Raw genomic sequence first — 13,800 nt, 5'->3', positions numbered from 1 at the left:
ACGCATTAATTTTTAAAGCAAGATTTATGTGTAAAGTGTGGGGAGGAAAAAAGCACATGGGAAAGAAGACTTAAAAATCCGTATTATTGAGACACAGCGGCCTCCTGCGGCTGATAGCTGCATTTTCATGGTAGTGGGGGTGGGGGTGGGGGGGAAGCACAATGAAGCCGCGTGTCAAATCTCTTCGCCGGCTGACGTCAGACGTCGGCGGCCGTTGAGGGGGCGTGGCTTTGTTCTGCTGCAGCGGAGAAATATGACATGGGGATGAGCGAGAGAGAGAAAGAGAGAGTGCCCAGGAATTAAGTGTTCGTCAGAGAGGTGTGGAGCTGTAAAACATTAGGATGGGGACTAATGACTGAACAGAACCACGGTAAGAAACAAACACTTTTCAATCGTCCGTGTAGGCGGCGACAGGCCGATACGTGGCTCGGCGGACACAATGGACCGCAGACAGGTGCACCTGCCTCCATCCGAGGACGTGAGCCTCGATTCATTAAACTTCAGCCTCCGAGCCAAAAGCTTCGTTTTAGGGCCGCCAGAATTACTCCAAATCCACCGAGGCCACACACAAAGTCATCGCGCGTTTGGGATATAGCTTTAGCCGGAGCCTGGCAGCCGACATGATGTGTGTCTTGTTACTACATGTATGTGGGGCAGCTCAGTAGATTTGGTCAAGGTTCTGTTTTTACAGACGTGGAATACAAACCATCACAGTTTGGATTTAATCGTGGTGAATACAGAAAATAAAAACCCCCTCTCAGCAGCCTGAATTTTAGCTGTTTATCTTAAAACGCAGAGACTGTATCTACCGGGAGTCTTATTTTGTTGGACTGGTTAGCATCATTAAACAACTCCTACCTGTTCAAATAATTGTCATATATTCTGTACTGTGGGACTAAGTGTTGCAAGCAACCATAATTTTCAGATCCTTGTTGTATTTCTTTGACTATTTTAAATGCCATTCATTAATCTGTTTTTTTTTTTTTGTATTGCAATTAATTTAGGAGCTTATGAGATGTTAGAAAAATAGTACAAAAGCATGAATAATATTTCTAAATTTAAGGCAATATCTTCAAATTGCTTATTCTAATCTCTCCACTATGCACAAGCGGGCAGGGTACATGCTAGTGCACGTACAGACCCTGCACTGATTCTTGGCCTTTAAATGTGAAATTCATAAACCGATATGGATGCACATTCCGTAACTGTCCAACAGGTGGCAGTTTTCAACAGATGACAGTAGGGATTATTTGAATAAGATGATGGTGAGTTGACCAAGACTTTGGTATTTTGAAGTGGTTGACAGGAAGTCAAGACGAGAGTCTGACCGATATCTTGGCTGGCTAATAACATTGTCTCCCCCACCCCAGAGACCACTTACGAAGTAACTATAAGCAACTATCCTTCGATGAAGCAGTGAATCAGTCCAGCCCCAGTAACTGCACTGTTTATTGTGGTGGAGTCATCACAGGACTTTGCAGAACAACTGATAAGACAGACCTTTTCACTGTTTGGACAAATCATGGAAATCAGAGTTTTCCCAGACAAAGGCTATTCATTTGTGACGTTTAGCTCTCAGGATTTGGCATTTATTCCATGATGAATAGTATGAGCCTTTGACAAACATATTGGTACGGCATTATGTTTGTTGATATGAAAACCTTTATCTTACCGAATAAACAATGCACAAAAACAATTTTGTTGTTGGAATTGGTGTCATTACATAGTCTGTCCAGCAGAGGGCACTCCCCAAAATAGACGAGAAATCTATTTTATGAGCAGCACAGTCTCGTTTGAACCCCTGCATGATATCGCGTGTTTTGACCATTTCTGGGGACAGCCTGCCATTGTGCAATATAAACAGCATCGCTTCACACGGAAAGGTGGTGTACTGTTTTGTTTTCAGCTGCAATTACTGAAGCATTTGTGAAAAGTGCCTCTTTTTTTTGATTCCCAGTGGAGAAGGGAAGACAAGACAAATGGGAGAGGTCTTTTCCATAAGTTTTAGCTGACACACCTTCACTGAGTAGCTGTGTTATCTCACCTGCACAACCACCTTGACACTTTTGAGCTTCGAGTCATAAACAAACTGCAACACGTCCAATTTCCACCGCATCTTCGCGTTTTCTTTGCATTTTCACTTTGTTTGTGTGTAATTTGCCCAAAAACTCAGAGAAAGTGCCATGTTTCTGATGGGGACATACTAGGGCTGTCCCGGATGTAGGATTATTGTGTCATATACACTCAACAAAAATATAAACGCAACACTTTTGGTTTTGCTCCCATTTTGTATGAGATGAACTCAAAGATCTAAAACTTTTTCCACATACACAATATCACCATTTCCCTCAAATATTGTTCACAAACCAGTCTAAATCTGTGATAGTGAGCACTTCTCCTTTGCTGAGATAATCCATCCGACCTCACAGGTGTGCCATATCAAGATGCTGATTAGACACCATGATTAGTGCACAGGTGTGCCTTAGACTGCCCACAATAAAAGGCCACTCTGAAAGGTGCAGTTTTATCACACAGCATAATGCCACTGATGTCGCAAGATTTGAGGGAGCGTGCAATTGGCATGCTGACAGCAGGAATGTCAACCAGAGCTGTTGCTCGTGTATTGAATGTTCATTTCTCTACCATAAGCCGTCTCCAAAGGTGTTTCAGAGAATTTGGCAGTACATCCAACCAGCCTCACAACCGCAGACCACGTGTAACCACACCAGCCCAGGACCTCCACATCCAGCATGTTCACCTCCAAGATCGTCTGAGACCAGCCACTCGGACAGCTGCTGAAACAATCGGTTTGCATAACCAAATAATTTCTGCACAAACTGTCAGAAACCGTCTCAGGGAAGCTCATCTGCATGCTCATCGTCCTCATCGGGGTCTCAATCTGACTCCAGTTCGTCGTTGTAACCGACTTGAGTGGGCAAATGCTCATATTCACTGGCGTTTGGCACGTTGGAGAGGTGTTCTCTTCACGGATGATGCGAAGGAGATGTGTTGCACTGCATGAGGAAAATGGTGGTCACACCAGATACTGACTGGTATCCCCCCCAATAAAACAAAACTGCACCTTTCAGAGTGGCCTTTTATTGTGAACAGTCTAAGGCACACCTGTGCACTAATCATGGTGTCTAATCAGCATCTTGATATGGCACACCTGTGAGGTGGGATGGATTATCTCAGCAAAGGAGAAGTGCTCACTATCACAGATTTAGACTGGTTTGTGAACAATATTTGAGGGAAATGGTGATATTGTGTATGTGGAAAAAGTTTTAGATCTTTGAGTTCATCTCATACAAAATGGAAGCAAAACCAAAAGTGTTGCGTTTATATTTTTGTTGAGTATATGTTGGTTTGTTGCTCAAACAGAATCATCCAAGACAGCAGAATGAGCTCCCAGACAGCTGTATTTTTCTATAAATGGAATGTTTAGAATTTTTTTCTTTTATTTGGCAAACCATTTTGATAAACACTTTTATTTATCAGCAGATATATTTGTATCATAATTTTGTTTACTGCTCAGTAGGGCTGCAACAGTTATTTGGATCATCGATGAATCTGATGGGGTTTCGACACGATTAATCGGATTAGCGGGGAATTTTTAAAAAATGTGCCAGGGAAACAATTTTTCTCTCCTTCCATCACTTTATTTAACAACAGAACATTATTTGAAAACTTAAAATACTTGAAAATCAACAAATCGTCAAATGTCCCTTAGCTGTTTAGATATAAAACAGCTCATAATAAAGAACAAAAATAATTATTTCAAATGGCATTGCTTTATCAAAGTGCTGAGTTGCCATAAAACATTGAAACATATAAATGTTATAAAATATATGGTGAAAAAAGAGGTATTTTTGTTGCTGCAAATGAGCAATTAGCATAACCAGTTAACCATAAAACCTAAATCAAAAACTGTAGCCTGACTCATTATATGTGCAACATTTTCTGTATAACTTGTAAACTATGTGGTCATTTCACAATGATACATGTGACTTGTGTCTCTTTCTCTAAAATTGTATTGTGGCATTATTAGTGATTATTACTATTATTGTTGCTATTATTAATATAGAAATTAAAAAAATTATAATTTGTAATACATTTGACTCTTTTACGACAACAAACGCTGAGCCATTAATTATTATACAGAAAACAAATGCACAAACATGCTGAAATGCCAGCAGCTTAATGCTAACTTTAACATTGAAAATGCCATAGACATGCTAATGCGTTAGCATCGGCGTTAGCATAAAATACATCTATCAACTGTTTCAAAAGACCATAACAGGTCAGCTTAACAAAAAAAAGGTAAATATTCCTCACAGACATATGCTCTTTATGGTTTTAGTGGGGAAAATTAAGATAAAGCAGAATAAAACAAACGAAACCAACGAAGCAGCAGCTCGAAGCACTCCTTCATTGGTTCAAGATTCAAAGCAAAGCTTGGTTGATTATATGGAAGGAACGAAACATTTGCGGTAAAACAAAGTTATTTAGCAACTAATCGATGACTAAATTAGTTGGCAACTATTTTAATAATCGATTTTAATCGATTAACTTGATCAGTTGTTTCAGCTCTACTGCTCAATATTGGTATTGTAACAACCCCCCCCCCCCCCCCCCAAAAAAAAAATCCATATTGGTTGGGATTGAGTCAAGACAGAATCACTGGCGGAAACAAGACCGAGTTCCAGAACAAGACCTAAAGTACACAAGTCTGAACTTATATTGTGCACTACGCTTATTTTTAAAATTTTTGCTGCAAACTTCATTTGCAGCACAGTCTGACAAAAGGTTGCCTCACAGACAAAAGGTTTTAGTACCATCCCCATTGACATTATTCTACCAATCCTGTTCTGTTGTGTATTTTGTCCCGTATTTGGCAGCACAATGGGCATCATGTTTCTACTTGTACTTGCTACCCACACTCTCAAGAGTGCCACTAGCTTAGCTTATGACAAGCTGAAAGTGGAAGCTCTTGTTATGGCCAAACAACTGTCCAGTTTCTGGGTATTCTATGTTAGTACGCGCCCACGGCCGACGTGCTTGATGAATTCTTGCGCAAAAAGTAGTTTCCAGACAATTGTGATTCTAACTCTAAAATTTTACCAGTAATAAAATTATAAAGATAAGTTTTAAGAGTGGCTTTAATAAATATTTAAGAAACTTAAAGTTTAAGAGCAAGTTCACCTGTTATTGCTCAAGCAAATTGTAAACATTGACACGATGGAGTTTGATGCGGAGTTCAGAAAGATACGATTGAAATCGTTTGATTACCATTTACAGTTGGCAAAGACTAGGGTGTTAACTTCGTGTTAAAGTCAGAACAAGAAACTGCACTGAAGGAGATCTATCTAGGAAGAGACACATTCTGTGTGTTGTCGCTCCAACGAGAGCGGCACTCTGAGCAGGGTGGCGTGTTCAGTCTGTGGGCTCAAGCTATCCCACAGTGCAAAAATAGCAGAGATGTCGCTCCAGTGAGAGCAGCACTCTGAGCAGGGTGCTTGCTACCCTTACAGTTGCTAGCTTATGTGAAGGGGGGCACCACAACCAGCAGGTGGCAGACACATCTATGGGAGATTACATAGACTAAACAAAGTTGCTTTTTTGATTGCGCTGGTGCACCAATTTGACCAGATTTGCATCAGGCAAGCTTAAACCTTCGTGTGCATGCGTGAGTTTTTTCACGCCTGTCGGTTGCGTCATTCGCCTGTGAGCACGCTTTGACTGAGTAGTAGTCCAGCCCCCTCATCGGATTTTTATTGTGAGGAAAATGTCTGAACGATTTGGAGCTTTGCTGCATCAAATGTTTCCAGAAACTGTGAGAGACAGCCAGGTGGAAACCATTTGGAAGATTCAGACGGCTTTCAGGGACGATTCTATGGGGATTACACAGATTAAGGAGTGTTACAACCGGTTTAAAGATGGCGCACCATGGCGTAGGGCGTGCCGCATTCCAGCGGTGATCGACCAGATCATTTCCAAACTGAACGCTGTGTTGATCCCGGACGTCGTCTGACTACTACAGAAATGGCAGAAGAGGTGGACATCAGCACTTTTTCGGCACATTCCACTGTTACAGGAGTTTTTGTCATGGAAAGAGGAACGGAGGAATTCGTGCGTCGGGACGGAGCCGCTAATGACGTGGGACAAAAGCAACGCCATGATGAAGCCTCACAGGACATGTTGTGGCATGTCCAGCTTGTCCACAATTTCTCGGATAGTCACACGACTGAAAAGCCACCGAAAGCCGTCTGATTCGTCCGAATGGTGCAAGAGCTGGGCATGTTACAACATGTCCTGTGAGATAAACACAGAGGTGCTTTTGTCGCGCGCCATTAGTGGCTCCGTGGCGAATTCCTCCGCTCCTCTTTCCATGACAAAAACTCCTGTAACAGTGGAATGTGCCGAAAAATTGCTGATGTCCACCTCTTCTGCCATTTCTGTAGTAGTCAGATGACGTCCCGGATCAACACAGCGTTCAGTTTGGAAATGATCTGGTCGCTTCAGTTTGTCGATTGCCGCTTGGAGCGCGACGCGCCCTCCGCCATTGTGTGCTGTCTTTAAACTGGTTGTAACACTCCTTAATCTGTGTGATCCCCATAGAATCGTCCCTGAAAGCCGTCTGAATCTTCCGAATGGTTTCCACCTGGCTGTCTCTCACAGTTTTCTGGAAAAATTTGATGCAGCAAAGCTCCAAATCGTTCAGACATTTTCCTCACAATAAAAATCCGACGAGGGGCTGGACCACTGCTCACTCAAAGCGTGCTCACAGGCGAATGACGCAACCGACAGGCGTGAAAAAACTCAAGCATGTGCACGAAGGTTCAAGCTTGGCTTATGCAAGCTCACATGATTCAAATCCATATAGTTTTTGCAAAAAATAAAAAGGTCGGATAGTTTTCTAATAGACCTCGTATATATGGTCCATCTCAGGTCTGATGTTTATAGGTTTGGGGTCAGAGATCAGGGTTGCAGTTATGGTCGATCTGGTTGTATTAGCAATTGATACCAGCTCACCAGGCACTTTGTCAGTCAGTGCCAGAATAGTAACCCTGTGTCATGGGTCCTGCAACCGAAAATGGTGAAATCATGGCTGGTATGTAATGGTCTGGACTAGTATTAGAGCCACTGGTGCTTTCACAGTCATGTCTGTATCACAATCTCCTGCAACTGCCTCAAGTGTATATGTAAAGCACTGTAAACAACTTTGGCTTTGGTGTAAAAACTTTTCCAGTCCATTCAAAAACCACAACTGCAAATTTTGCCAGCCTAAAGCTATTTTAAGACAGTTTACTATTCATTTAGATGCATTTAAAGGTTAGTAAACAAAAAAACTGATTTAAAGTCCTATAAATTGTATTTGAGATGATTGAAATCATTCTGTGATCTTTTGTGTAAAATGGTTTAAAACCAAGTTTTGTCTCAAAAGAGGAAAGGAGCAGATTTTCACTTTAGAGAAACAACAAAGTATTTTAAAAGATTAGTCATAAAACAAACAAAAAACTAGAGGGGCACAAGAAATTCACAAGAAATGAGCGAAAATGCAGAAAAAACCCATCTCACAATATTGATGATATAAAAAAGCCAAATCTACATGTTGATCTGAAATCTGTTTTCCTGCCTTATCTCACTAAAGTCCTTCAGAATAGATCAAATGAGTCAAGTGCCCATGTAATCATGGCCCAATCACTGCACAGCTTTAAGTGGACCCTCTTTTTTCCAGCCTTTTCTACAGGTGGGAAGGCAATGCCAAGTGTTGTTTCTACAAACAGAGGGAGGTCAGCTAGAAGCCATTGAGATGGGCAGAGGGGCGCTTGATTTGATACTTCATCATTTTGAAGCAAACTGTTACCAGTACACAGTGTCGTGTGCATCAAGTGGCATAGATTTTTCTGTTGCTGTTGAAAGCTGCAATGATTTCCATACAGCAGCACGAATGGGCCCGTTCAGTTCCAAAGCTTGCATTTTCACCTCACTCGATGTTCTTCACAAAGTCTCAATTTTACCACATAGGAGGGATATAAGAGGAGGATCTTTCAATCGCATAATTGCGCCCCATACTTGACTCAGTTAAGCCTAATTGTTCACTTAATGAAATGGCTATATTTAAAATAAGTCCTGGACTAGTGAAAAGAAATGACTTTTATACTATGGGCAAACATGTAATGGAAAAAGCAGAGCCTTCTCAAGAGAGAGTATTGTTGCAGCGCAGCCATGTTTTTAAAGTGCCCACATTATAAACTTTTTCCGGTACCTTAAGAGGACGAGATGTTTGGTTACTGATATGTAGACCTGGTTTGATTCGTGGTTACACGATCTGTCTAAGTTCTTGGACAAGACACTTAATCTACAGAGCACCTGTAAAGTATTTACAGTGCCTCTCTCCACAGAGGAATGCTGGAGCTCTGACAGAGTGACCATCGGGTTCTTGGTCACCTCCCTGCCTAAGGCCCTTCTTCCCCAATCGCTCAGTTTAGACGGGCAGCCAGCTCTAGGAAAAGTCCTGATGGATCTGAACTTCTTCCATTTACAGATGATGGAGGCCACTGTGTTCATTGACACCTTCAAAGCAGCAGAAATGTTTCTGTACCCTTCCCCAAATTTGTGCCTCGAGACAATCATGTCCCGGAGGTTTACAGACAATTCCTTTGACTTCATGTTTGGTTTGTGCCCTGACATGCACTATCAACTGTGGGACCTTATATGTAGACAGGTGTGTGCTTTTCCAAATCATGTCCAATCAACTAAATTTACCCCAGGTGGACACCAATTAAGCTGTAGAAACATCTCAAAGATGATCAGTGGAAACAGGATGCACCTGAACTCAATTTGGTGCTTCATGGCAAAGGCTGTGAATGCTTACGTTTATGTGATTTCTTAGTTGTTTTATTTTTAATAAATTTGCAAACAATTAAAGACAAAAAAAAAACCCTTTTTCACATTGTCGTTATGGGGTATTGTGAGTAGAACTTTGAGGAAATAATTAATTTCATCCATTTTGGAATAAGGCTGTAACATAAAATGTGGAAAAAGTGAAGCGATGTGAATACTTTCTGGATGCATCGTACATCGTCAGTCTGCACAGGTGTAAATTGGTAACGGCTTTGGCCAAGGAAGTAATCTGCTTCGGCCTGGTGTCCCGTTCAGGTGGAGTCGTACAACCACGTCCACTTCTCAATACAGAATCTGGGTGTGGGCCCCAGCACAAATGGGCCTCAGGGCCGATATCGGGCTTGTTATTCACTGGTTTTTGAAACTACTTCCTGTAGTACAATTTAGTCCCTTATCTGACATACCAGCTCCACGCTGGTTGATCCAGATATGAAATCAAAGCATACTGGTTTGGCACAAAACTGCAAATTTCTCTAGATATATGCCATTTTGCTTTGTTTTTGTCTTCCCATCTACATTGCTCCATTATGCTTTTCTTTGACTGCTATCATTATACAGTCAGAGACATTAATTTAGCTCAGCAGCAGTAACATTCATATCTTTTGGTCCTCAGCCTTTGGGATTGGGAGACACTTGGGAAGATTTTTTTTGGAGTATTGAGGTTGCTGGACAGAGGTATTTGGCGATACCAGTATTAAATTCTTTAGGGTTCTGTTGCTTCTTCTCTTAGTGTATGGTTGTGAAATTTGGATACTAATCAATGACCCACATCAACAACTTCATGTCCTTGGTACCAGGTTTCCTCACAGGATCCTTTGCTATCTCTGCAATGACTTTGTGACTAAATTGAGAACTTGCATTGTGAGGAAGCAACAGCAATGACATTTTGTCTGTGTGGCATGTTTCTCTGGACATTGTCCAGCACGCAGGTGCCTCAGTGTTGAGAACCCCAGTGGCTGGAAAAGCCAAGGGGATGATGCCCACTTTTCACTTGGCTGCTGCAGATGGATAGTTACTTTTGTGGGGTAGGGATGGGCCAGTTGTCTGAATGGGTGATTGTCAGTCAGGACCCAGGGCAGTTTCAGTGTGGTAGATGTGGTAATACAGGGCACCCGTGCATGCTCCCAGAACTGACGGCCTCTGAAAATGGAGGGACTATAAATAGTAATAATGACTGTAATTCCTTAATCATTAATGTGTTTTATGTTTGGTAAACCTAAAAAAACCTGCAATGCTAAAATTCCCTCGGCCGTATGAGCATTGTACTCTTTATAATTTGCAGTTGTTTAATTGGTATCCCAATACAATTTGTACATGTTCAGTAAAGCCCCTCTATCAATCAGTCAATCATAAACAATATTTTATTTCCGTTTTAACAGCGTCTGCAGGAGGGTGTGCATACATGAGCTTTTGACAAGAGCGGAAGTTAGCGTGCATGCTGACGTCCACAAAATATCTTGTAAACAGGGTTGCCAACTCTCACTCATCTGACTTTCAGCATCAATCTCACACTCACACGCACAAGCAAGAAATGTCATGCCAAAATAAAAATTTCTCCTGTTAATTTTCTGTTGATGACCAGATTAGACCAGACCACAGCACATTGATTCTTAATGAAAGGAGAGGAGTTTAAGGCGCGCACCCGAAACAGCTGTTAACATCTTCTGACAACGTTCTGACTGCAGTGTTCTCTGATTGTTAATTCACTGAAAACCTTGCAGCTGATACCTCAGCTGTACGTGAACAGTTCAGATAGAGTTCGAGCAAAGCTTCGACGCTTGTTTCTGAGTCGGCCACTTTTTGGATAAGAAAGGTAAGACAATAAAATACCCTAACAAATCAAATAATCTATTGTCTAATAAAATTGGGTTGTCACTACAGGCGTAGGCTAATCTGTGTGTTGAAACAGTAGGCTACATACTTCAACTAGTTGCAAACTAGGTCATTTAAAGGACATGTTGTACTTTATTTAATGTCCTGGTTAGCAAGTATTCATGATTGTAAGTCTATCTGTGCACATGCGCTGAAAACGTGTGGTCACTGAAGTATTTTATTGATAATTATTAGTGACGGAGAAATCAAAGCATTTCGCACAATTGTCTTGAAATCGTTCAGTGTTTGAAGCATTTGATATGGTGGCATCTGCTGGCCAATCTTTAACATAGCACTTGCATTGAACAATTAAACAGGCACTGTTATGTATGTTTAATAATAAAAGTTCGATGTTCATCTTGAAATTTTGACTATATTTTCTTTTAAACACATTAATTTTATACTTGTCTTGTTATAATGTGATTGTGCCATCATAAAATACTAGAGATATAAATTGTGAAATACAAAATGAAGGAGATTTGGGGGCTTCAAAGGTATTTATTTAAAAACAAGATAATTTCAGCAGTGTTAGGCTTGAGTCTTCCTCCTGGCTTGAGGCTTTAGTCCTCCTTTCCAGTTTTGGAGAGAAGACTCACGGCACAGAAGTTGGTGTCATATGAAGACAAATTTTATCCAACTTATAAAGAGTTGGATAAACACCTGCCTCCCTATTTCTCCTTGCAAATTCACTGCAGAAAATGTTTCTGGGGAGCATTAATATGGCTAAAAGCCTTCAGCATCTGGGGGCTTTGCTCCCCATACCCCCAACCAGGACCGTCTTGACCACCAGCCATTTTAAGCATTTTTCTTTATTTGCTTCTCACACACCTGTTGATGAGCTTGCTGAAATATTTTGGAAAATGGAAGGAGGATGGATGTGGAGAGGAGAAGAATCAAACAGAGAGTAAACTAGGACTGTTTTTTTTTTTTTAAATTAGGGTTAGGGTTACCAAAAATTTTTGGTGTGCAATCTTACTCCAGCCAAGGTCCCAACATTGGCAACCCTGTGTAAGTCACTTCAGAGGTGTTATCAGGTTCCAAAAACAGCATTTTCAGTTTTAGAATTGTTTATTTCTCACGAGGCTTTACATAATGTATGTATGACAAAGAGGTTAGATTTACACACAAACGAAACGGAGAGGCAGCTAGCTAGACCAGCCACTGTTGTCACGTGCTGCTCTGATTGGCTGTCACCCCTGCCCTTCAAAAAAAGGCATGATGCTCTCACAATACTTGTGCAGCCGTTCACTCATGTAATGATTTTATGATTTTTGAATTTTTGTTATCTTAAAACAGTTACATATTAACATAACTTTTTTCCTCTCATTTTTACAATAACACACAATGTCCTGGTTTGGATGTTCAACTCTAATTACAGAGTTGTATGTTACAAAAATGAAACTTCTAAAGAAATAAATAGGTTGAGTTTTGTTAAGGGCTCTTTCCCTATTTGTTCAAATTTGACAGCAGCAGCATTTGTGTTCAGATAGTATATTTGTGATTGTGAAAGTTCTGTCTTAGTCATATCCTGGGTGTAGGTCCACACACGTGTTTCCTGCACCTGATTACATTTGTGTTGTGACTGGTGCTGAGTCTGGGAGCACGGCGGCTGCTAGAGATCCCTCCCATGGTCTTATTATTTACCCCACCAGCCATCCCCTGTTCGGCCTCCAATCGGCAAGAGAACTTTGACATCAGATAGATGTTTGCACAATAAACCCTCAGTGATGCAGTTTGGATTTCTGCAAGCCCACATCATTCACTCATTGAGAAAACCGGGCCTGCTTCCTATTCTCTGCAGCCCTGTTTGACAGAAACAGTGTATCTCCAGTTTGCTTTTGTCTTATCTCAGGAATGTCACATGTTGAACAAAACACCTTTGTGCAGTTTTGGAGAGATTATTTGCCATTTTTTTTTATCTCTCATTTTCCTCTTCTTCTTTTTACCAAAATGTTGAAAAGTGCAATATCCTGTATTTTTGTACAGAGCATTTATTAATTTTTGTTAAAAGTTTGCAGGAAATGCATCTTTTCTGCAAATACCTAATCGCGGGAGTTGCGTTCTAAAAATAACCCGCAATAGGCGAAATCCGCAAAGTAGTCAGCGTTATTTTTTACAGTTATTATAGATGTTTTAAGGCTGTAAAACCCCTCACTACACACTTTATACACTTTTCTCAAACAGGCATTAACATTTTCTCCCTTTTCTCTCCTGTGTAAACACTCAAAGTTCAAACCTTAGTAAAAAAAAAAAGAACGTTTTCCTATAAATAATTATGATGGCTTTTAGAACTAATGAATTTAATTTTAACGATCAACCTATGAGGTTGGACACGTAAGAAATTATTAATAGTGACTCACGAGTATTTCACAGTTCCTCTGACCGTGCCTCTTCGTCGTGGCACCGTTCTGGATTGGCTGATTACTCGGGTGGCATGAAAAATATTACCCGTCCGCGAAAAGGGTGGATTGCTATTTATTCTTTAGTGTTATATCCAATCATATTGGCATATCATTTATAGGTATATGATAACACTTTATATTCAGGGATACACGTAACTGGTACTCATGGTGCTCATAATCATTGATGCACAGCAGACAGAAACACTTTTCCTACAGTCTGTCATTGTTTTCCTCCTATGAAGTGCTTCCTTTGTGTTTTCTGCTGGGCATCATTTATTTTTAGCGTGCATGCCTGTTTATATTATTATAATTGGGGAGGTGGTATTCTAATGGTTAGGCGGTCGGGTTGAAATCAGGGGTCCTCAGTTCAAACCCCCGTCAAGCTGGAAAATCACAGGGTCTTTGAGCAAGGCCCATAATCCCCACGTTACTACTGGTGTGTAGTGACTGCATTGCATGGCAGCACCCTGACTTTGGTACTGGGTGAATGCGAGGCATCATTGTAAAGCACTTCATGCTTCTGATTCAGATGGAAAAGCGCTATGTAAATACAGTCCATTTATATCAGAGGTCACCAACCCTGTTCCTGAAGAGCACTTGCACTGCATGTTTTCCACAT

General features: G+C 40.9%; 1 protein-coding gene across 2 annotated transcripts in view; it reads left to right on the top strand.

The window, feature by feature from the left end:
* Positions 1-206: 206 nt before the first annotated feature.
* otud7a (OTU deubiquitinase 7A) overlaps positions 207-13,800 on the top strand; it is a 91,877-nt gene continuing 78,283 nt past the window's right edge. For both annotated transcript variants that reach the window (XM_034176467.1, XM_034176468.1), the window contains exon 1: positions 207-370. The gene's annotated coding sequence lies outside the window, so the exon portion shown is untranslated. The remainder of the gene's footprint in view (positions 371-13,800) is intronic.

This window comes from Thalassophryne amazonica, chromosome 8 (assembly GCF_902500255.1).
Source record: "Thalassophryne amazonica chromosome 8, fThaAma1.1, whole genome shotgun sequence".
Classification (NCBI taxonomy): domain Eukaryota; kingdom Metazoa; phylum Chordata; class Actinopteri; order Batrachoidiformes; family Batrachoididae; genus Thalassophryne; species Thalassophryne amazonica.
The sequence above is the reverse complement of the archived record's forward strand: the minus strand, read 5'-3'. Positions and strand labels throughout refer to the sequence as shown.